This window comes from Leptopilina boulardi, unplaced genomic scaffold, assembly GCF_019393585.1.
Source record: "Leptopilina boulardi isolate dan_hultmark-lab unplaced genomic scaffold, ZJU_Lbou_2.1 LbouV2_405, whole genome shotgun sequence".
Classification (NCBI taxonomy): Eukaryota; Metazoa; Arthropoda; class Insecta; order Hymenoptera; family Figitidae; genus Leptopilina; species Leptopilina boulardi.
Window position 1 is genome coordinate 498,857 of NW_026137980.1, and position 25,776 is coordinate 524,632.

General features: G+C 28.3%; 1 protein-coding gene across 1 annotated transcript in view; it reads right to left on the reverse strand.

The window, feature by feature from the left end:
- The window catches only part of LOC127289325 (speckle-type POZ protein-like), a 369,464-nt gene that overhangs the window by 284,516 nt on the left and 59,172 nt on the right, over positions 1 to 25,776 (reverse strand). The window lies entirely within an intron of this gene.

Consider the following 25,776-nt stretch of genomic DNA (forward strand, 5'->3'; position numbering starts at 1 on the left):
TATTTATTTATTATTATTAATATTATTTTTATTTATATATTTATTTATCACCCACTATTTATCTTCTAATAATAATAATTTTTTCTCCTTTTTTTTAAACAGATTCTTTAAACTTTAAAAAAAAAAAACGGAATCGTATTCTTTTTTGGAACTTACATTTTTTATTAATATTATGCATGAATGAAAAGGGTAAAATAAGATGACAAGCACGTTTCTTAGAGGGACCAAAAATTGCATCAATAAATTAATATTTGCCATAATCGAGAAACAGGACCTGTGTCGAGTTTAATAAAAAATGCATTACACAATTTGTCTCTTAACTTATATGAGACGATAAGAATATGTATATAAAACCAACAAGGGTTTGCCACTTTATGTCTCCCATTCTGCCCATCATTCTACTGTAAATATTAATATATACCTTTGACATGTAAATATTATTATTCTTTCATTGTAACTTTATAGAAAAAAAAATATTCCACATCGTAAAATTCAACAGCTACTTTTAAATTATTACTCTAGAATGACAAAAAAAAAAAAAAAATTATATATATTGAAATTTATAGTTTTTGCGAAAAATAAAATAAAAAAATTATTTACGTGATTATATTTTTTTAAATGAATTTAATAAATTAACAATAATTTTTAATTTACAAAAAAAAACAGTAGGATTTTGAATCCTACTTTTTATATTTTACTTTTTTAATGAGTATAGTTTTTATTCATTTAATTAGTGATATTGTCACGTGACGCGAAGGTGGCGCTCCTAACGTTCACTATCGACAATATTAACCCCTTTCAGTGTCAAGCTAAGTCTAGAATGAGCACAAATTTGCAAAATATTCTTAGTATTTCCAGGTGTGTAAAAAATAAAAAATATATAAAAAAAATTGGGTTCAAAGTTAAAAAAAATTCATTTGTTTATAAAAAAATCTTTTTGTAGTATTACTCTAAAAAAAAATTAAACATAACCTAAAATTTGTTTGCAGATAAGGTCCCTTTCGCACTGTCCCTCACAGCACTAGATATCCTAGGATATTCCAAAAATAGCCCTTGGATATCCTAGGGATACCCCAGGGATATCCTAAAGATACTTTAAGGATATCCAAAGTAGCGGTGGTTAGGATATCCTAGGGATATCTAAGGATGTCCCTAGGACGTCCCAGGGATATCCTAATCATTTCCCCGGATATTATTAGGATATCCTAAGGATATCCCTGGAATAATTAGGGATGTCCTTAGGACGTCCTAAGGATATCCACAGTATGTCTATATTATCTTAAGGGTTAGAATATCCTTGAGTCGTTCTAAAAATGTCCCTAAGGTATCCATAAAACGACCCTACAAATTAATTAAATAAAAGTGGAAAACATATTTTTTGGATGTATTTATAATGTATTTCCAAGATATCTAAAATGTACTTTCGGTGCGTGTGTTAGAAAAAAAAAATTTCATTCGGTCAGTCCCATAAAAAACGAATTTAAAGTGTCGAAAATCGCATTTTTGTCTTAAATATATGCTCTAATTATCAACTTTAAGGCCCAGATTTGAAAGATGATTGACAATCACGGGAAATCTATTTGTATCAAAAAATCGCTATCTCAAATAGTCAAAATTTGAATCATAATGATATCCTAGGGAGATCTTAGCGATATTTCTAGTATATTTTAACGATATACCAAGTTTATCCCAAGAATATCCCCACGATATCCCTAGAATATCCTGAGTATATCCCCAGGATATCCCAAAAATATCCTACGTAACGGCGGTTTGGATGTTCTGAGGATATCCTCAGGATATCCTAGGATATCCTATGGACGTTTTCAGGATATCCTACATTAGTTTAGGATATCCTGAGGATATCCTCGGGATATCCTTTTGTTGTGAGGGGTAGAGAATCACATAAATGTTGTTTTTACACAAAATCGAAAATTTGATACACTAAAAAAAATAGTATTGAATCAAGAAAACCTATGTACTTGACCGTATATTCAATACCAATATTTTCTTGATCCAAGAAAATTTACTTTAAACTAATAAAAATTTCTTGGATCAAGAAAATATTTGTATTGAATACAGTCAAGTACATAGGTTTTCTTGATTCAATACTATTTTTTTCAATGTATCTAAAGGGTTACAAATCGACTATAATATTTTACTAAATTGTCGAGCTTCATTAAAAGACAAAGTTTCAACAAAAAGAAAACAATTTTCGAAAAAAGCTCTTATACTCTTTCTACATCAATCAATTTCAACAAAATCGATTGACAGCTCTTGATTTTTGTCCCAAAAATGTACTTTCCTACTTTAGTCCCAAAAAAAAACTTATTTTTGAAATCTTTTTGTTTTCCCTACCCACATATTAGATGGATTAACCTTTACTCTTGAAGAGGCCAAAAAAAAGAAGAAGAAGAAGAAGAAGAAGAAAGTTTCTCTCGTGTCTTGCAAGTTTATTTTTTGGAAAAGAAGAGCGAAATCAGGAGAAATTCAAGTGATCTGAAAGTATATATATATATATAGTCTGCTCGCGCTTCTTTGGTCCGAAACAACGTTAAAAGAAACGTAAGACTCTGTAATCTTGAAAAGCCCACGTACGCGTACTCTCGGCGAGAAGTGGATGGAGTATATAGGTGGCGCATGCTCAAAGAGCTGATGATTTTGTAGATGGCAGTGTAGGTTCATGGTTGGTAGCTTTGACAGCCCACCCAACCATTCCCCCCTCCCTCACCCTCTCTACCCTTATCCTTACACTCTTACCCTTATACTCTTTTGCCAACGTATATATAGCTATCTCACTTTACTTTGTCTCTTTCCTTGGTTCAGTCACTCTTCACCTTTTTCCCTTCTCTCCTATACCCTCCCACCTCCCGTTGAGCGTTCACCCACACCCCCTTCCAACACTTTTCCCCGACCCTCTCTCACCTCTTCATTCCGTCAACCCACACCCTTCTTTCTCCCTCTCTCTTTCTCTCTTCTCTCACCCTCTAAAAGCACTGACAAACTGAACCGCGACAGCCTGCTATATAGATACGGAGGGTCTTTGCTCCCGTTTAATATTTTAACCAGTCCATTGGCCACTGTAAGCATCGACATGCGCGAAGCTTGCGACCCGACCAAGCGAGCAAATTCGACTTACTGTCTCCAACATATTCCATAATGTCTATCACAATCACTTCATACATTTTAAATCCATATCGGCAAACATATTTTCCAAAAAGAAAAGAAGCTGTGGTGAAGTAACTAGTCTAAAAAGAATTTTTCTTTTTTCTCATTCATATAATACAGTGTTTAAAAAAAAAAATATATATATATGAATGATTCTCTCGAAATTTTTCCCTTTTTTATGAAATTGGAAATAAAAGTAACAAGTTGTAAATTTAGATGTTCATTACATGAATATTTTGCTTTCTCTTTAAGATCAGCAAAAAAATTTGCTTCCTCGTGGAGAAAGCATTAACCCCTTGGGTGTCGATGATGTGTATACACGTCATGGAATAGGTGGGCTCAAAGTGTCGATGACGTGTATACACGCAAATAAATTTTGAGCCCAAAAATAAGACGGAATTGGCCTACAATTTGTTACTCGGGTGTTTTTGGGGTCGCTGCTTCCGAATTTGATGTCAGATTTACAAAATTCAAAATGGCGGATCCAATATGGCGACCAAAAAATTTTGAAAATTGACCATATTCGCTTGAAACTCGTTACTCGGGTGTTTTTGGGGTCGCTGCTTCCGAATTTGATGTCAGAATTACAAAATTTGAAAATTCAAAATGGCGGATCCAATATGGCGACCAAAAATTTTGAAAATTGACCATATTCGCTTGAAACTTGTTACTCGGGGGTTTTTGGGGTCGCTGATTCCGAATTTGATGTAAGAATTACAAAATTTCAAAATGGATACAATAATAATCACACCCATACTATGCTATTTTGAATTTTCAAAATCTGACTTGAATATCGTAATCAGCGACCCTCAAAACCCCTGAGTAATCAATTTTAAGTATATTAAAATCATTTTTGCCATTTTTTGAAAAATCGTCTGCCATATTGGCTCCGCGACCTTAAATACCATAGTATACACATTTGCACAAATTTTGGTTATTCAAAAATTTACTGACATTTTGGGCCCACTTATGAGATTTTGGCCTCGACTGCGAAGGGGTTAACATTGAAATAAACATACAAAAATAATATAACACCGTCCGACACGATTTTTGACCCACAAAAAAATCCAACATTTTCGGAAACTAAGACCCAAATTAAAAATACCCGTGTCTGGCTGTTTTGCTAGATCAAGTCGTTTGTGGTTTTTAGGGGTGAAAACAAGAAAAGTGTCAAGATATCTTTTAAAAATTATTAATATTTTATAAAATTTGGTATCTGGGGGTTTTCGGGGTCGCTGATTATTAATCTGATGTCAGATTTTCAAAATTCAAAATGGCGGATCCAATATGGCGGTCAAAATTTTAAGAAGTTATTAATTTTTTATAAAATTTGGTATCTAGGGGTTTTTGGGGTCGCTGATGTCGAATCAGATATTAAATTTTCAAAATTTCGGATTTAAAGTGAAAAATTAATAACTTGTTAAAATTTTGACCGCCATATTGGATCCGCCATTTTGAATTTTGAAAATCTGACATCAGATTAATAATCAGCGACCCCAAAAACACCCAGATACCAAATTTTATAAAATATTAATAATTTTTAAAAGATATCTTGTCACTTTTCATTCAGGGATTGTTTTCACCCCTAAAAACCACAAACGACTTGATCTAGCAAAAAGGCCAGACACGGGTAATTTTTTTTTGGTCCTAGTTTCCGAAAATGTTGGATTTTTTTGTGGGTCAAAAAAGAAAGTTGAATTTTGTCGGATGGTGTAATAATAATATAAACATTTGAGTACCAATACACTGAGAAAAATGTTTAGTATCATCTACCAAAGTTTGGTTCTCTCTACCAAATTTTTTATTTGATATATGTGCAACTAATCCGTTTGGTTCGGGCTACTAAATTTTTTCGTTGAATCATTTTGTTCGGTCTACCAAATTTTTTGTTTTGCACAACTAACTTATTGTTTTTAAGCAAACAAAAAATTTAGTTAAATGAAAATTTTTTTTTGTTTTCTCAACCAACTTATTTTTTTGTTTCACCCTTTTCTCTTTATATAACCTACCTATGCCTACTTAAATTAATTTCTATCGCGGAAAAAACCTAACACTGCTGGGGCTCGAACCCTCAGACTACGCAACGCTAGTCGAGAACGCTGACCACTACTCTACGAATCCTACTAACAATTTGAGATTAAATCATTTTCACAATGTATAAAAGCTGGAAAAAAACTTTCGTTCTTGTAACAAGTTTTATTTATTTATTTTCACTACACAAACTTTTTTTTTAAAAAATGTCTGAAAAACATAAAAACTTCAACACTGAAACTTCACGACGCGAACGACATATGGTTAATGTTGACATCCCGTGAATGGGAAGCGACGCCATATTTACGAGAAGAGCGCGTGCGCAATACAGCATGTCAGCTATTTAGTACTGGGAACCAAACTATTTAGTTCGTAAACATGAAAGCTTCAAATATATTTTTTGGTAGAGCCAACTAAACTTCCCGATTTATTGCCACTTTCTATTCTGTTGTGACAACCATATTTTAGTAACGCCAACTAAAAAAGCTCAACTAAATTATTTTCTTATTATTACGAAATTATTTTTCTCAGTGTAGATTTGAGTTAAATTTAAAGAATTAATGGAAGTTAAAAAATCAAAAATTCACATTTTAGCTGAAATTTCGGAAAATTAAAGAAAAATAATATATAATTTATAATTATTTACAATTATATCGATTCGTATTAATGCAAGGAACACAATTATTTTATATTTAAACTTGAATTTAAGGCCAGGCTCCTCCAAAAACCGTGTTTTTTTCAAACAAATTTTATTTATATTACAAAAAATATTTATAAATCAAAGTTTTTATAAATTAAAAGACTTATAAAAGTACTACTTGAAAAAAATTTTTTTTCTTATTTTTTCAAAATGGCGGCTCCTAAAATCGCTGCCGAAACGCTTCCTTCGTGTTGGTGGGTGACAGGATAACTCAAAAACGAATCATCTTAAAGCAAAAATCAAAACGGTTTCTTAATCTGTATCACATTGGCTATGGTGTAAACTACAACAAAAAATATTCATTGTTATTTACAAAAGTTATAAACAATTAAAAGTGAAAAAAAAGGGTAAAAAACTTAAAAAGTCTGCCATTTTGTTTTTTTTTGGTGAAAATATTTTATTGTAGTTCACACCATAGCCAATGTGATACAGATTAAGAAACCGTTTTGATTTTTGCTTTCAGATGATTCGTTTTTGAGTTATCCTGTCACCCACCAACACGAAGGACGCGTTTCGGCAGCGATTTTAGGAGCCGCCATTTTGAAAAAATAAGAAAAAAAATTTTTTTCAAGTAGTACTTTTATAAGTCTTTTAATTTATAAAAACTTTGATTTATAAATATTTTTTGTAATATAAATAAAATTTGTTTGAAAAAAACACGGTTTTTGGAGGAGCCTGGCCTTAAATAAATACAAAATTTTTCAGCTAAAATGGGAATTTTTTTTTTTAACTTTCATTAATTTATTAAATTTACCTCAAATGTATACTTTATATACCAAGCGATTCGTTTTCATGCAAGGAATACAATTATTTCATATATAAACTTCAATTTAAAAAATCATAAAATTTTATTGACAAAATGTGAATTTTTGATTTTTTAACTTTCATTAATTCTTTAAATTTAAACTGAAACTATACTTTATATATACCAATCGATTTGTCTTGACGTAAGGAATACGATTTTATTATATATAACCTTAAATTTTTCCATATAAAAATTTTTTCGATTAAAACAAATTTTGGAAAAAAGACGATAAATTTTTTTTTTTGGTATTTTTTAAAATCCAAATAAAAATAATAATTATTTTCAAGAATTAGATTAATTTAATTTATTAACGTTTTCATTATAATTTAAAGAATTTAAAAAAATTTAATCGGTCATTAAGAATCTAATGTCAGTTTTTCAAAATTTTCAAAATAGCGGATACAATATAGCAAATCAAAATTACTAAAAATGGGCATATTCGTCTAAAACTTGTCACTGAGGGGTTTTCGAGGTCGCTAATTACGAATGTGACAACAGTTTTTCAAAATTTAATATGGCCGAAAATTTACAGAAAATAGTCGGATTCTTCTGAAACTCCTTATATAGGGGTTTTCACGATCGCTAATTATGAATCCAATGTCAGTTTCTCAAAATTCAAAATGGCGGATTTAATATGTCGGACGAGAAAATAAAAAATTAATCGGAATGGCTTGAAACTAGTTTTACAGGGGTTTTCAGGGTCGCTAATTACACAGGCACACAAAAAATAAAAAGCTGTTTGGCCGAGACACTACACTAGTCTATTTCCATGTATTTTTTCACGCTGAATCCGAATCCGAAGTCAGAATTATCAGATTGGCTTTTATTTTTGAGATAAACTCAAAAAACTGCTCAGAAAGAAAAATAAAATCAAAAAGTTAAAAAATTTTTGAATGTCACTGCGATAGTGTAATTCCATGTATTTTTTGTCGCTGAATCCGAATCTAAAGTCAAAATAGTTAGATTCGCTCAAATTTTTGAGATAATTGCAAAAAAACGCAAGTAACAAAAAACTCAAAATACTCAAAATCAGTTTTTTGGAATTATCTTCAAAATTTGAGCCAATCTGTCAATTCTGACTTCGAATTCGGATTCAGCGACAAAAAATACATGGAATTACACTATCGCAGTGACATTCAAAAATTTTGTATCTTTTTGATTTTATTTTTCTTTCTGAGCAGTTTTTGAGTTTATCTCAAAAATAAAAGCCAATCTGATAATTCTGACTTCGGATTCGGATTCAGCGTGAAAAAATACATGGAAATAGACTAGTGTAGTATCTCGGCCAAACCACATTTTACTTTTTGTGTGCCTGTGTTATGAATCCAATGCCAGTTTTTCAAAATTCAAAATGGTGTATTTAATATGCCAAACAATTTTTTAAAATGTTATTCATTATTAATATAAATATTTTAATTAAATCTGTTAAATATTATTTATTTTCTATAATGTAAGTGATATATAATAATAATGATTGAGTAAAAAGTTAAAGAATATTCCATGATTTTTATATTTTCTTGATAGTACCCGATTATGATACACTCTATATATTTAGTCTATATCTATTTTATTTCAATTAAAATTCTCGGAAATCTTATTAAACATCTTTAATAGCTTGTCAAGGTGTTGATCAACAATTTTTATTGTATGCGACTTATTTATTTTATTTATTTCCTATATAATATATATAATAAAATATTTTAATAAATATAAATTGTAATTAATGTTTTGAAAAAATAATAATAATAATAATTAATAATAATAATAATAGAGTCTGTTTTCACTGTATGAATGAATTTTTAATCTCCTTTGAGGTTATAGGCAGTAGATATATTCTGCATCTGCGCAGAATGTTTGTTTACAGCATCTGCGCAGACGCAGAAAATATCTACTGCCTTTAATCTCAAGGAAGATTAAATTTATCCACAAGGTGAAAACGTGCTCATAATATATGTAATATAACAATATAAAAAAAATAATAATTTTCATGAGCTTGAAAATAGTAATAACTTTTTTGTAAAAACATGAATGTAATATATTCCAATTTTTTTTGGTAAAAAACATATGCATGTAATTATTACTTAAAAAAATATATTTCTAACCTTGGACAACAGCCGATGTATCATATATTATACTTTGAACAATGAAATCTGTAGTATAAACACACGCGATATTTAAAAAATTTCTAACACTCCCAAAATCACGTTTAATAAATTTAAAAAAACAAATTAATTTTCCTAAATATTTAAACGATCGCGATTTTAAGAATCTTGAACACTCCTGGAACAAAATTAAAATGATAAAAAAAAGTTTTGAAAATTCTTAATTCACGAATTAAAAAAATTCGAACACTTACGAAACTATTTACTTTAAATATGAAAAGACGATAAAGAAAATATATATTTAATATTTAATAAATACAAATTTTGCTATTTAATTTACAAAATTTACACTCAAGTTGCGATCATGACTAAACAGGTTGATACACGAATTGCAACTGATTGAATTATCACTTGAGATTTTCTACCTGCACGCATTGTTTATTACTCAGTGTTTCAGTTACCCTTTGTACTTAAATGTAAACATAAAGAGCTCGGGTTGCACAGATATAAACAAGGAGGGGACCTTTATGTTTATTTCATAAACATTATGCTTCCTCATTATGTGAAGCAAAAAATTCGCTTCCTCGTGAAGGAAGCAATGAATTTGTCCAATACAATTGATTGATTTAAAAAATTTCGAGTTAAAAATGTTTTAAATTAATTAAATTTTTTGAAAAATAAAGAAAATTTTTATTAATTTTGAGTGTAACATAAACTTTATATATACGAATCAATTCGTTTTAATGCAAGGAATACAATTATTTTATTCATCAACTTGAATTTTAAAAAAACACAAAATTTTTTAGCTAAAATATGAATTTTCGATTTTTCAATTTTTATTAATTCTCAAATTTTCAATCAAATCTATACTTTATATATACCAATCAATTCGTTTCAATGCAGGGAATAAAATTATTTCATATATAAACATGAATTTAAATAAACACATCATTTTTTAGCTAAAATGAGAATTTTTGATTTTGTAACTTTCATTAATTCTTTAAATTTCAATCAAATCTATACTTTATATATATATATCAATCGATCACATTAAAAAAGAAATCTTGATTTCAGCCTATTTTTGAGGCTAAATTTAAGGTGTAAACGGAGTAAGACCAATTAAAAAAGGACAGACTTATGCAAAATATATGGGCTTAATTTAAGGTGTAAACGGTTTAAGACTTTGTTTTTACTGTGATTCATCTTGACATAAAGAAGACGATTATATTATATATTACCTTAAATTTTTCGATTTAAAAATTTTTTCAATTAAAAAAAAAATTTTTGGAAAAAAGACGATAAAATTTTTTTTTGGGGTATTTTTAAAAATCCTCTCGTCATTTTTGAGAGATTAATGTGTTAAATAAGCCTACCAAATTTTACCCAAATCCATTAAAACCTGTTAAAGATATCGTGTTCACAAAAATTATCCACACACACACATACATACATCCGGACAATTGATCAGGATCTCATATAACATGTTTCTATATAGAGGAAAATTTGTTTTCACCATTTTTAAAAATTTTTAAACGAAAGGACCTTCACGAGGAAGCAAAATAATTCAAAAATCTTTTTAACACGAATATAATATAATAGAAATTTAATAATTTACATTTGATATATGTTTAATTTATAAATCCCTAAATATTTAAGAAAATTATTTCTAAAAAATTACTAATTTTCGAAAAACTTGATCGCCATATTGGATCCGCCATTTTGAAGTTTTAAAATGTAAAATGTCGTCTGCCGGGCAGGATACTTTTATTTTTTTGCAAGGCTGTGTTATTTATAAAATCTTGAGAACATCATTTTTAAAAAAATATTTCGGGAGACTCACAAATAAAAATTTTGTAGATGAAGAAAAAAATTAAAATGATACGATCATATATGAACTACAGTCGTGCTTAATTAATATACTAGCTTTCTAACCCTTAGATGGCATACACACTTGGGTCATAGGGACCACAGCCAAGTTTGTGCTTTATTGTTTCAAATTAACGTCCAGAATTCTTGTATTTTTTTTCTCCATTAACTGTGACATAACGAGTATTAGTTTAAAATTTTTATCTTTAAAAATTGACATTAAACACAACTCTGCTAGGAAATATTTTTAAATGATTTCTCTCATTTTATTATTTAAAAATTAGTAATTATATTTTTTTGCAACATTTTGTGCATAATAGAACAATTTTATGCAGAAAAAATTAAGAACCTTGTATTACCGAAACTATCATTATAGTACTACTATTTTTAAGCTTTAAAATTTTTTTTCATAAATTTTTTAATTTGTTTAAACAATTTTTTTATTCTAATACTACATAATAATTAATTAAATAAATTATTAATTTATAATTAAAAAAAAGTTATTATATAAAGAAAATAAATTATAAAAATTAGTAAAGAAAAAAAAATGTTTTCAACAAATTTTCAGCTTTATTTGTTTTTTTTGCGTCCGCGAAAATTGTCGAACGAAAAATAAAGCATTAGATGGGGGGGGAGAGCAGTCAATATCGATTTTAACATCTGTTTTCTCTTAATATTGCAATACTTTTTCGAGGTAGAGCAATTTTCAAGATTTACGCCTTTCAGCCAGGCTCAACGAGCCAAACGCGGGACAGGCACATTCCCTTTTTTCGTTATTGATTTAGGGGAACTCCCTTTACTTCAAGATGGTCTCCAGATTTCGCGTATACCACTTCCGAACAAATCGGGCTTGTCCGAGCGAAAAAATTGACAAATTGGATTCACTGTCGTAGCCGATATGACGACTTGATTCAATCCTCTTCCCCCCACGCCACCTCCAAACTTATATATATATATATAAAATTGGTAAAACGAAATATCAAAGTTAAAAGATTTCTGGTTGCATTTCCATCAAGATGATATTGAAAAATGGAAATCAAAATCGAAACCCAATATTTCATCTATATACATATAAAGTACCTATGAGATTTTTTCGGAAATTTGTTTCAAGTAATAATTGTTCTATACAGGGTGTCCCATTTTAATCTTTTAGGCGAAATAACTTTTAATCAGTTGATTTTACAAAAAAATGTTTCAGAGACAAAAGTTATTGTGCTCAAAGAGGGACATCCAGTGGTAAACTTGAATTTGACCTAAATCGATAGAGCAGGAAATTCCACGTCGAAATCGTTGATGCACTTTTTTTCGATAGATCGACTTATTTAGGACAAATATAGGTCATTTAATTATTATTGTATTTGGGTAAAAAACTTTAAACTAATTAATTTTACAAAAACATGTTTCAGTCAAAAGTTGTTGTGGTTAAAGGGGAACATTCAGTGATGACCTTAAATTTGTTCTAAATAACCTTAATTAGGTCATTTTAATATCAACTCATTTTTTTTTTTTTTAATTGTATCATCTACTTTTCATCTTACAAATCGGAAGAGCAGGAAATTCCACGTTGTGAAAAAATATACGGGGTCAAAGTACTTTATTCGACAGGTCGACCTATTCAGGTCAAATAGGTCATAATCAATTTCACCTACAAGGCCTTGCTTATAGGTCTAGTCTAGATTAAATAATTTTTCATGAAGAAAGATCAAGTTTTTATGCAATGAATCGTCAGGGCAAGAATTTTTATGTAAAAAACACTAATGTCATGTTTTTAGGTCAAATAGGTCATATTTAATTTCTTATTGCAGCTGTTGTTAGTTTTTAGAAAACTACTCAGAACTCACCACATGAAGGTGGCTGCGCATCGAGTTCCACCTCCTCCTGAACCAACCGACCTACCTTAACGAAAAAGTTTTTTTTTTGTATTTTATTTTTTATTTAAGTTTTTCTATTTAATAAAAATGTTAAATTTTAAAATAAATTAATAAAAGAAAAATCCACAAATGCACTAAAAAATGGTATCATGGCTTTACAGCTTCAAAGCTGAGTCGCACTATACAGAACTCGAAAAAGTATTGAAATTAAAACTAATACCGTAATTTTCTATTACGGCGCGTTTTTGTAAACGGAAAGAAAAAGTTCAGGAAAAAGTCCTGAAATAATTCAGTAACTATGGATACGAGGGAAAAATTCAGATATATTCATGAATGTTCAGTTTAAAGTCCGAAAAAGTAACAGAAAAATCTCAAAATAATTCAGTACTTTCTTTAATTAAATTTAGTAGTTTCTTCTGAAAAGTTCACAAGATTGAGTTTTGAAAAATTAAAATGCAAATTTTCAAACATTCGTTTAGAAAAAACTAGTTTTAAAAAAAAATTATTTTTAATTTAGAAAATTATTAACTCTGAATTCAAAAACAAATTGTTTTTAATTTAAAATTTTTAATTTGAAAAAATATTAATTTTTCTTTTAAAATAAATTAATATTTCACTAATTGTAAATGATTGTAATTTATAATTAATTCGTCAATAAAAAAAACCAGTATATAATGCATTTAAATTAATTAATGTTAATATGCATCTAACTAATTTTTAATTAATTTAGTTAATGTATAATTAAACTTCATTTTTAATTAGAGAATTTATTCACATTGATGTAATTAATATTTATTTATTGTTCATGAGCAACAAAATTAACATATCCTTTACATTGGTCAGAAACACTTCATTTTCATTGCATAGAAATATATTTATACCAGAAAATTAATTTTAAATGTAACTGTATATGAGAGATTCTTTTTCAATCGCCCCAGCCCAAAAAGTCAATGTTCTGGGATTGGCTTCATACTTTGGTAAATTGTTGTCCTATATGATAGTAATAAATCCCTAAAATATAAACTCATTAAAAAAATATTTGTAGAAAGTAGAGGGGGTTGAAGTTTTGACGTTAAGGGTAACATTGTCATTTTCAAATCCGTATAACTATGACAAAAGTTAATGGATTTTAATTTATCTATAATGAATTTTAATGCATTTTTCACGTACTTTTCAAAAATGTATCCAAAATTAAAAAAAAAAATTTTTGACCCCTTTTTTTTAAAATCAACCCTTATTTTTCGATTTTCACCCCTTCGGGAATTTTTTTTTCTATTTTTTTTATTTTCATTGGAAAGCTGAGGTTTTTTCCCATGAGCTATGTAAATATGAAAGTGGGACAACAATAATTTTGTGAGAAACAGAATATTAAAGCAGGCGGTGCCTACCTAAATCCTCGAAGATGATCTTTAGGTATACCCGATTAGTTGCACATATATCAAATAAAAAATTTGGTTTGGAGAACCAAACTTCAGTAGATGATACCAAACAGTTTTCTCAGTGTACATTAAGTGCATGAGTTTATTTAAAAACTTTGAAAAATGCGTTTCAAATCTTCATTTAAAATAAATTAGAAGCTCATAAGATTTTTCTTTTTATTATATTATATTATTCATTATATTAGATATCCCGTGAATATCCTAAGAATATCCCACGGACATCCTGAGGATATCCCATGGATATCCTGCGATATAATATCCAATAGATATTTTGTGGATGTCTTAGGGATATCCTGTGGATATCCTATGGATGTCCTGTTGATGTCCCACAGACCGTCGGTTTGGATATCCTAGGCATATCCTATGGATATCCTAAGATATCCTGGGAACCATTCTAGGATATCGACCATTGATATGGATATCCTATGGATATCCTAGGAATATCCTTTTGTTATGAGGCATAAATTAATTCAAAAATCCTCAATATCTGAATAGTGAATTACAATAAAAAAGCAAATTACAAGTAAATTATAACTGTTAAATTATTATATTGTAAATAGTGGATGAATAAATAAATATTTATAATAAAGTATATAATATAAATATATAGAAAAAATTTTTTTAAAAATAACAAAACAAGCTTGAAATTTAAAAATAGAAGATACAATTTCAAGCTAGCTATTTTTTATTTCACTGCAAGGTCATTTTAACAATTAAAAGCATCTGCCTACTTTTTTTTTTAAATTAAGAAAGTCTTGCAATTTCCAGTGTAGGTATGATAATTATAAAAGAAACCGGAAACAAGGACACAAGTAATTTAAATACTCTTCTTTATTCATTTAAAATATTTAAATATATATTTATATTTAAGTATAAATTTCTAGTATTTATAGAATTTATCCCAGATAATTATATACACATCAGAATAGAATTTGAAACAATGTTTGTATTTTAAATCCTTATAATCAACGTTATTTAAGTAATTACAATTTTATACAGGATTAAATTAAAATTATCTAACATATAAGTATAGATGAGATATAAAAATAAAATTAGGTAGTAATACGATACATTTTTCAAATTAAATTAATTACCGTTAACCAGAGTAATTATACCCACAAAAACGTTATTTTTTTTACTCTACACATAAAATTCAGAATAAAAAAAAAAAAATTTAATTGACGTTTTTTTAGAAAAAGTCAAAAATACCTTTTTTTGCCATTGACATGAAAAAGTGACTTTTTTGGGCAGATAAAGTAGCACTTTTTAAAGCAGTTTGAGCCAACTGCCTAAAAAAGACTTTTTTAGGCAGTAAACTGCTTTTATTTTATTTATCAATTTTTATTATTTTATTTTATAAACTATTTTATATATATTATATAAATATATATATATATATATATATATATATATATATATATATTTATAACATATTAATTCATTTATAATTAAATATATATATATAATATATATATATTATATATATATATTTATATTATATATTATATATCACTTTTTCATAACAGTGGCGAAAAAATAGCGTATGTGGCTCGCACGTAGTAATTTTTAGGTTCGGATGATTTCAATACTCGCTGTCTGTGCGACTTCGGTTCGACTTGGCTCGCTTTCGGCTCGTCTTCATCTCACCTACGTCGCACTAACGACAGCTCGTACTGAAAATTACATCCTCACCTAAAAAGTACTACTTTACGTGCTTGCCACATAATATACTATTCGTAAACATATCTAGGCCAAACATTTTTTTTTAACCATATATAATAATTATGACTTTTCAAAGGATACACTGAGAAAAATGTTTAGTCAGAGCATACAAAATTTGGATGGGCCAACAGAAAAATTTGGTTGTTTAAGCAACCGAAGTATTTAACCAAATTAAATACCAAATTTAACCAAATTTTTTTGTTAGGTGAACAAAAATGTTTGGCTGATCAAACAAACAGTTTTTTTAGGGCTGCTCACGGGACGAGACTAGTCTCGGTCTCGTCTCGATTTTCAATAACGAGACCGAGAGGAGACAAAACAAAAAAATTCGAGACGAGACCGAGACGAGACTAGTAAAAGTCTCGAATTCTCGTCGAGAGTCTCGACTGACTAGATTTTCATACATATAATTTTGTAAAAATATGTTTTTATAATAAAATATTTTTAATTTGAATCATAATAGTTTTATATTATTAAATATTATCTAATAAAAATAGAGAACAATCTGTGAATCTTTTATTTTTAATAAAAAATGTCCCGCGATGTATTTTCGGTTACTGCATCATCGGTTCCCGTTGAGAGGCTCTTCTCTTTAAAAGGTTTAGTTGTAACTCGACTCAGAAATTCATTAAAAAATGAATCGATCACTTTTGTGCTTAAATTCTGAGGCCTCATCTGAATTAAAGTCAGAGTTAAAAATTTCAATATGCCTTTTTTATCTTAAAAATTATTATCTTTTTTTACATTATTTATAGAGGAGAGGACCCCAAAATTGACATAGTTTTGATTTTGTGCTCTAGAATCCAAACGTTTTATGATATTTAGTGCATACCGTATGAAAGTACAATAAATAAGGTATCCTGCATTAAGAAAAAATTTTAATTTGCAAACAAACATTTTTTAAAGAATTTTTTCAAATTGTTGTAAATTTCGATTTGAAAAAAAGTGTCCCCAAGATGGACACCTTCATAAAATGCATTAAAAAACGGGTAAAATAAAAATAAAATATCAAGTAAGAATTTTTAAACCAATTTTCTGTTACTTTATTATATTTTTTAAAAGACCAAACATTTTTAAATGTTAAAAATTAAATAATATTGTAAGAAAATTAATTATAACGAGAATAATTAAATAAAATTAATTTATTTAATTTATAATTTATTTAATAAGAGATTAGTTATTTTATAATTAATTAAAAGAAATTAACAATAAATCCTGCTCTAAGCTGAATTGTTTGAATCGCAATTTGGACATTCGTACCAGGGTCCGCAGATTTTGGCGCACTTTAAGTGCACTTCTCTTTGACAGATTTCAATTCCCTATTGATAACAACACAATTTCGAAGTAGAAAAAGAAAAAATTTCAATGATGAGGCTTAGAGCATTATTAACCCTTTCAGGGGCACATTATTCTAAGCATACAAATTTTTGTTTCATTACGTATTTATACGTTTTTTGGGTCGCTGAATACAAATCCGAGGTCAGATTTTGCAAATTTAAAAAATTCAAAATGGCGAATCCAATATGGCGGACATTTTTTTTAAAATTCAATATATTCGCCATATTGGATCCGCCATTTTGAATTTTAAAAAAACTGACATCTGATTCGTAATCAGCAACCCCGAAAACCCCCGAGTAACGAGTTTCATACAAATTGCATTATATTTTTAAAAAGTCGTCCGCCATATAGGATCCGCCATTTTGAATTTTGAAAAACTGACCTCAGATTCGTAATCAGGGACCCCAAAAACCCCCGAGTAAAGATTTTCAAAGTCGTAGCACTTCGCGTTTACAAATAGCTGAATTAATTATTAAAAAAATGTATATTTTTCAGATTGATGGAATAATATTATGTTAACAATAATAAATTATTCATAAACAATATTATAGATTCGTTATATTATATCCTTAGAATCTAAAAATAAGAAATATATGATTATTATTAGATAAATATGCCGGAAATACCAAAAATACAACAACAAAAAAGGTGGGACGTATACGTCCCACTGCCCCTGAAAGGGTTAAGGAACTGTAAGATTGAAAATAAATAAAATTAAGAAATTAAGGTGTGATATCCATCTTAAGACCAATGACATCATTTTTTTGGCGCAAATAAAAATTATTTACAAACACAGTGTCAAACGAATCATTTTAAAATACTATTATACGATAAATAAATGAGGTTATTACGATATGCACCTATTCGAAATCAAAAATATAAATAATTTTACCGACTGAAATAAAAACTGTTACAAAACTTTTTAAAACGAAAAATCCATGTGATATGTGTTACAGGAAGAAAAATAATTCCTTCCGATCCGTGTTTATATAAAAAGCATCATCTAAACAAACTAAATCAGTAAAAAAAAACCACGAGGCGATATATACTTATACGAAAATTTTATATCAAATGTCCATCTTGGGGCCCTCTCCTCTAATATTATATTACAATTTTAAAAAATAATTTTTATTTCATTTATCTTTTTAATTTATGTATTTAAATTTCAATTTAAATAAATATACTATTGTTTAAAAGGAATCAATTCTTTTTTTTATTCTTCTGCTCGAGACTTTAATGAGACCGAGACCGAGACGAGACTTATCAAAGTCTCGTGAGAAGCCCTAGTTTTGTTTAGTAAAATCGAGGGGGAATTTACTCAGGTAGTCAAGTGTACACTCTTCCTGTAATATTTGTGTAATAACGTGTAATACCGTGTAATAATGCGTTATTACGGTGCTGTAATAACGCAAAAAAATCTGTAATATCTCTGTAATAATGTGTAATACTCTGTAATAACGTGTAATAACTTAGTAATAAGGGTAATATAAGGTGTAATACCGGTAGTCAAGTGTACACGTTTTTAACTAGTAAATTCCCCCTCGAGTAAAATTAAAAATTTTATTCTACCTTATTTTTTTTCATTTTATCTTTTTCATTTATTTTATTATTTATTTATTATCAATTTAACGTTTAATTTATCTTTATCCAATTGAAATATTTGTAGACTTTGAAAAATCTTATCTCCACTTGGGATCGAACCTCTGTTTTTAAAGTGCGAGTCGGGAGCTCTGACCACTGGACTACCCATCTTTGTGAGAGATTTAAACTAATTGTTCTCTTAAGGTACGAGCTGAGAGCGAATTAAATTATTTGGTTGTCGTAACCAAATTTTGGTTAGGACAACAAACGATCATTTGGTTTATTAGACCAAACTATTTTGTTGTGTTAAGCAAATTATTTTCTTGATCTAACCAAATGTTTGGTTGAAATAAATCTACGAATATGTTTCAACCAACCAAAATTGGGTTCCAAGAACTAAAATTGTTTAACCAAACGATTTTGTTGTAAACACAAAATTTTTTTTTTAGTGTACATGAAGTTAAATCTTTATGTAACAAAGTAGACATTTTGTAATTTTTCAAGAAGATCAACTAAATATAAAAAACAGAAGTTTAATAGATTCGTCTAAACTTTTTCAAGAGTTACGAGGACTTTCTTACATCCATTTTATAGTTAGATGCACATATATACATTGAATCGTAAAATAAAGTTACCATTTAAAAATTTAAATGATTCTAAATAAAAAAAAATTAGCACAGATTTAAAATAAATTATTCATTCCATGAATATATAAATTTTAACATTTTCTATATTGCAATTTTTATTTTTTTCTGTAATTTAAAATTTGTATTCGAGATCTCCCCCCAAAAAAAGAACACGCGCGATATAGCAAAAAAAAAAAAAAAATAAGATAACTTATTGTCTCTGAGAATTATTTTATTTTTCTTAGACGTTGAATTTTACACGATTCAGAATAAAGTCTTGCGGTTCCTCTTGAGAAGTTTGAACAAGGAGAGCTTGAAAAGCACTTATTCTTTGCTTCAAGTCCATTTTAGGAGATGTTAAAAAAAATAATTGAAGCAGCTAGCCAGTGTTATAAAAAAAAAATATTATATCTCACACTCTGTCTTAAAATAAAAATTACCTTTGCACTACAATTTAAAAAAATTATTTACGTATTTTAAATACATATTTCAAATTTATCACTCGCTGTGTAGATTTAATTTTAGCGATGAAATAATTATCAATTTGTTATTAAAAATTTTGCTTGAATTAGTTAAAATTTTTGTTGAGACATGAAATAATTTATTCGCAAAAAACAAAAAAAAAAAAATTAATGATTTCTCTTGACAAAAAAAATATATATTTTTATCTCTACATTACTTATAATTTTTTTTTTATTTTTTCACGCGTCTCTCTAGAACCTAGGTATAATAAAGTTTTCTTAAGAAGTTGTGTAACCTTTTCACAGTAGTGTGTATACTGTAATGTATCAAATAATATTTTCATATAACATGTGACTTTATTTTCACTATAAATATTTTGTATATATAAATCCCAGTGCGCTCAGGGGGTGCGATTTTTTCTTCTTTATCCGGAAACTGATAGAATTAACGCGATAAATATTGTAATAATAAAAAAAAGGGAGTAAATTTTAATCAAACGTGTAAAAATATATAAAGGAATTCCACGGGAAATTTTCATTTAAAATTATTTTTTGCCCGAAACATTTTTTTCAAAATCTATATGAAAAATAAGAAAATAAGTATTTTTTAATTTTTTTATTTGATAAAAATGAAGGAAGTTATGATTTTTTTTAATTTAACGTCATCAAAGGCAGTGTATTTTTGAAACATTTTTTTTATCTATTGTACTAATGAATAAAAACTTATGCTGTAGGGGAGACCGGGGCTGAAAGTGCCAATTTTGACCCACTTGGAAAGATTCCCTGGAAATTGCCCCCTGGAGGTTCTATCAGAATTCCGCCGGAACTTCCAACGTAATTCCGTCGGAATTCCATCGGAGTTCCAAAAAATTTCCGACAGAATTCTGACGGAATTCCGATTAATTTTTTCAAAATTTTTAGAGTCCTAATTTCGTCGGAACTCCGTCGGAATCCCATCGGAAATTCTTTGGAACTCCGATGGAATTCCGACGGAATTACGTTGGAAGTTCCGGCGGAATTCTGATAGAACCTCCAGGGGACACTTTCCATGGAATCTTTCCAAGTGGGGAGAAAACTTTATAAATAAAATGCTAGTAAAATGAGAACTTTTTGTTTTAATCTATAGTCTATCTATTTTAAAATTTAATGTAGTTTTTAAATCCATTAGGGTCAGCCAGGGTAAATCCGAACGCTAATTATTTCAGCTTAATTAAAATTTTAAAAAATAAGTTAGACATGAGAATTTTTACCTCAGATCCTCTTCAAGAGATTCTAAGTGTTATCCCATTTTTCGTTTGTTAATTAGCAACAGCATAAACAAAGATAACGAGTATTGCAAAAAAGATTGAAAATCAAAGATGACACTCTTTCAGTATTTTGTCTCGTATTTAAAGAAAAAGAAGCTAAAAATTCATTTTATTATTTATAATTGTTTGTTATGAATACTAGAACAGAAACTATTTTTCATTTTTGCCTTCTGTAAAATTTTATTAATAATATCAGACCGTTCGTATTTACCCCGGAAAATTTAGAAAACCGGGGTAAATCCGAACTGTATTTTCAATCATTTTTTCTTATATCAAAAATTGTTTTTATTTGATTACACTATTATTTTAACATTATAAAAGTACATAGAAAAAAGTGTTTCTTTTTATATGTATCCTCGTTAGTAATTAATAAGCAGAAACTTAATCTCTGTTCCCAACCAAAAATTTCAGTATTATACCAGAGTTAACTACTGGCGCAGTACTGGTTCAGTATTGGCTGCCGAGGCTGGGCAGTCTGTACTGAACCAGTACTGGTATTTTCATTGTATCAGTACTGGTGCAGTACCAACCTTCCAGTACTGGCAAACCAGTACTGAGCCGATATTGAGCCAGTACTGGCTCAAATAGATTTTCTTTTTGATTAATACTAGTTTACAAAAAGTTCTAGAGTGAACCTGATGAATCTTTTTATTTAAATATTTTGTTTATAAAAATTTTTTTTACTTTGATGTTATTTTTGAAAATTAAAAGGTATTTTATTTTGCTTTTTTGTGGGTAAAATTATTTAAACAAAAAGTTTCCTGAGACTAATTCCAAAACATTTTGCAATTTTTTTTTTTTATTGTTTTCAGATATGCGCAATAAACCAAAAACATTTTAAAACGATCAAACTAAAAATAAATAAATTTTTTTATAAAAAAATTAATAATTTTTAAAATAAAAATTCAAAAAAATTTTCTTGACAACACTTGTTAAATATTAAAAAACAACTTTTATTTTCTTAAAAAAGTTTTTTTGGAAATTTATTTTGATGCAAATAATTAAAGTGAATAATAAAATAATTAAATAGCTAATTGTATAATTATATACATTATAATTATTTTATAAACATTTTTATTTTTACTGAACTGTTTTTATATATATCATAAAAACTTTGGTTTTATAATAAACATATTTTTATATTTTTTTTTTGATATTTTTAAATAATAATTTGCAATATATTTTATACTTAATAAAAAATAAAAACTCTTGGTGTTTTCGATTTTATATATATAATAAAATATTAATTAGTTAGTTGACTAATTTCAATAATATTTAATTTGTGTTGGGTTACTAAAAATTTCACACACTTTTTCCTGAAAAAAAAGTATTACCTGGAGCAGAGATTTCACTATTGCAGTGAAACTTATCTCTGTTACAGTTAAAGCTTTCTTTTCGTATACAATAAATTACAAAACTGCCAGTACTCGACCTGTACTGAACCAGCAGTGGTTACCAGTACTGGTGCCAACTCTGGCAGCCAATACTGGTAAAATGTTATCATCCCAAAGTTACGCCAACTCTGGCGCCAATACTGGGTGCCAGTACTGCGCGAACACTTGTCAGTACTGCGCCAGTACTGCGCCATTAGTAAATTTTTGATTGGGTTCTTTCGAAGGAGTGTTCCACTTTTTTTGCTAAATGGTTTATTGAAAAAAGTTTATCAGAATCTTAATAAAATTTGGTATTCTACGGTTTTTGGGGTCGCTAATTACCAATTTGAAGTCAGTTTTTCAAAATTCAAAATGGCGGATCCAATATGGCGGACGGGAATTAAAAAATTCATTGGATTCGCTCGAAAATTGTTACTCGGGGGGTTTCAGGGTCGCTGATTACGAATTTGGAGTTAGCAAATTTGATCATTTTTAAAAATAAGTTTTAGGAAAGTCCACCATTTTGAATTTAAAAAATTTGACTTTTATTTTTGTATTTACATTCAATCACTCCAAAATACTTTCTGTACCAAGTTTTGCAAAAATCCGTTATGATTTGATAAACTTATTGAAAGTTTTAATTGTATAATGCATTTTAATTTTTAACCTGTTTGATTTTTGTATTTATATATGATGCATTATTACATAATAGGTTTATTATCGTATTTTTTTTGAGTTTTTATATAAGTTTAACAATTGCAATACTTTAAATTTATTTTCCCTAAGATTTTTCTGAAATACAGTGGCGTTCGTATTTACCCCGGTATTTTAGTAAAGTTGCAAAGTATATCGAGGTAAATACGAACGCTAAGTTTCCTGCGATTGTAATTTATCAAAAATTTTTGCTACCCCATAAAATTGTTCTATGGAAGTAAAGTAACAACAATAAAAAAAATTATTCAAAAATACACTGCATTTGATGACGTTAAATTTTGAAAAAATCATAACTTCCTTCATTTATATCAAATAAAAAAAATCGGACAAGTGCGAGTTACACTTGCATTAAAACCGAGGGTTCCATACCCCTAATCCTAAAATTTGAGGGGTTTAAAGTGTGAAGGCCGATGGAAAAATTCCAATTTTGCTTAATTTTTCCTGTAATGTGAGCATGAAAATATTGGAGTTCTCGCTAAATTTTTTTTGTAATCTACACGCAAAAATACATAAAAGTGTATAAATTTGAAACTCTTTAGATAAAATATTCTTCGTTTTTTGGGGAAAAATCATGATTTTTATCGAAAATTATCAGTTTTTCCTTGAAAACACTATGATAATTAACTCCAATCGTTCTCGCTATATTTTTTTTGTAATCTACACTCAAAAATACGTAAGTATACCAAATATGAACTGCCTTCGTCAAATATTGTGTGCCCTAGGAGGATTAATCGCTTTTTTTCAAAATTTTTGATTTTTCCTTGACAACGCTATGTAAATTAATCCGAATCATGTTCGCTATATTTTTCCTGTAATTTTCACGTAAAAATACATAAGTGTACCAAATTTGAGCTCTCTATGTAAAAAGATGTGGCAACCAAGGGGGCGTACATAGTCATTTTTAGGGATTTTTCGTAAAAATTCATGGTTTTTCCTTGACAACGCTATGATAATTAATTATTTTTCCTGTAATCTACACGCTAAAATACATATGTATACCAAATTTCAGCCCTCTAGATGAATTCGTGTGGCAGCTAGGGGGGGGGTACATGCCTTGCTTCACTAGTCTCATTAATAGGGTTCCCACTTCGGGTACGGAACCCTAAAAATCAAAAAATGCCTATTTTCTTATTTTTCATATAGATTAAAAAAAAAATGTTTCGGGCAAAAAAAAATTTTGAATGAAAATTTCTCGCGGAATGCCCCATATATATATACAAGGGCCGGGAAATATTTTTATTAGCTGATATGAGATATTGACTGCGTAGGATTATAAGACACAATAATTCTATCGTTTTGCAGTAAAAAAGAAAAAAAAAAGTGAATCAGCATCAAATATGTGAATAGCACACGTGAATGACTTTGGAATATGTGTTTGATTGTTAAAACAGAATAAAGTGATGTGAGAGATTAATATCATCCCTAATGGGACACGTGGTAAATAAATCGTAAAATGCAGATTTTTATCAATTCGCAGGGGCGTCATAACACGCGAGAAAAATGCTAAACAGTACACCTGGAACACGTCAGAATTAATCATTTTATATTCTTCGCATTTACTGCTTCGTTAAACAAAGACTTTAAAAATTATGGTATATATAAATATATATTTATTCGACGTGAAATTTACCCATGACTTTTTAAATACGGATAAATATTTTTTTTCCTTCTTTAAAGAAAAAAATGGTAGATATTATGTGTTTTTATATTTTTTTTATAACACACGAAAAAAAAGTAGAATTTTTAACCCAAAATCGGTATAAAAATTACCTGCAACAAATTTTATCCTAGTTGAGGGCGCCACCGTCTATGTTAATTAGCATTGGTGAAAATTACCCGCAACAAAATTTACCCAGCGTTTTTTCTGTGAAGTGTCCAAATTTATAAGTTATAAATTTTTAAAAATCAGATTTTTTTTTAGATATCGCAGTGATTTAATACAGTAGTATACTTCAGAGAAGTTTTTTTCTGACTCTTTCTTAACTATACGGAGAGAAATTTATGCTACTGGGTAACATAATGATGTTAAAGGCAACCATATTTAGTGCTAAATATACAGACAGCGATATAGATTGTAGTATTTACTATCAGATGATTATAGAAATTTGATTGTACAATTTACAATCTTTGATGTTAAAAATTTTATACGATCTCTTTACGTTCTTGAGTGGCAAATATACACGAACCTAACCTCGCTTTTTTTGTAAACTTAAATAATTTCATTTTATTTTAATAAGACATTTCGATAAGAATTTAAACTTTAAACTTTTTACATAAAAAAGAGTATGTCTATTTTTTCACTCCGTCTATAAAAAGGACTTGCTTAAACATAAATATATTTATCAAACGGTATATTTTTTTCAGAGAGTCAATTGAATTTGTATCATTTTACTAATTTTTAAGTTTAAAAAAAGTAAGAAAAAATATGAAAAAGTTTTTTTTACAAAAAAAAATTTCAATAAACACATGTACATTTATACAAACGAAAAAAAACTTACTTGATTTTTGTAATCTTGAAATTTTTTAAAAAATTTTAAGCGAGGTTCTGGTTTTGGTATAATGAGTGATATTGTATCATTGTCCAGTAAGTAAAACGATTCTTCATCAATTTCACCGTCTAAACAACGCAAAATTGTTTTGAGGTTATAAACACGTTCACACTTCAGTCTTCGCTA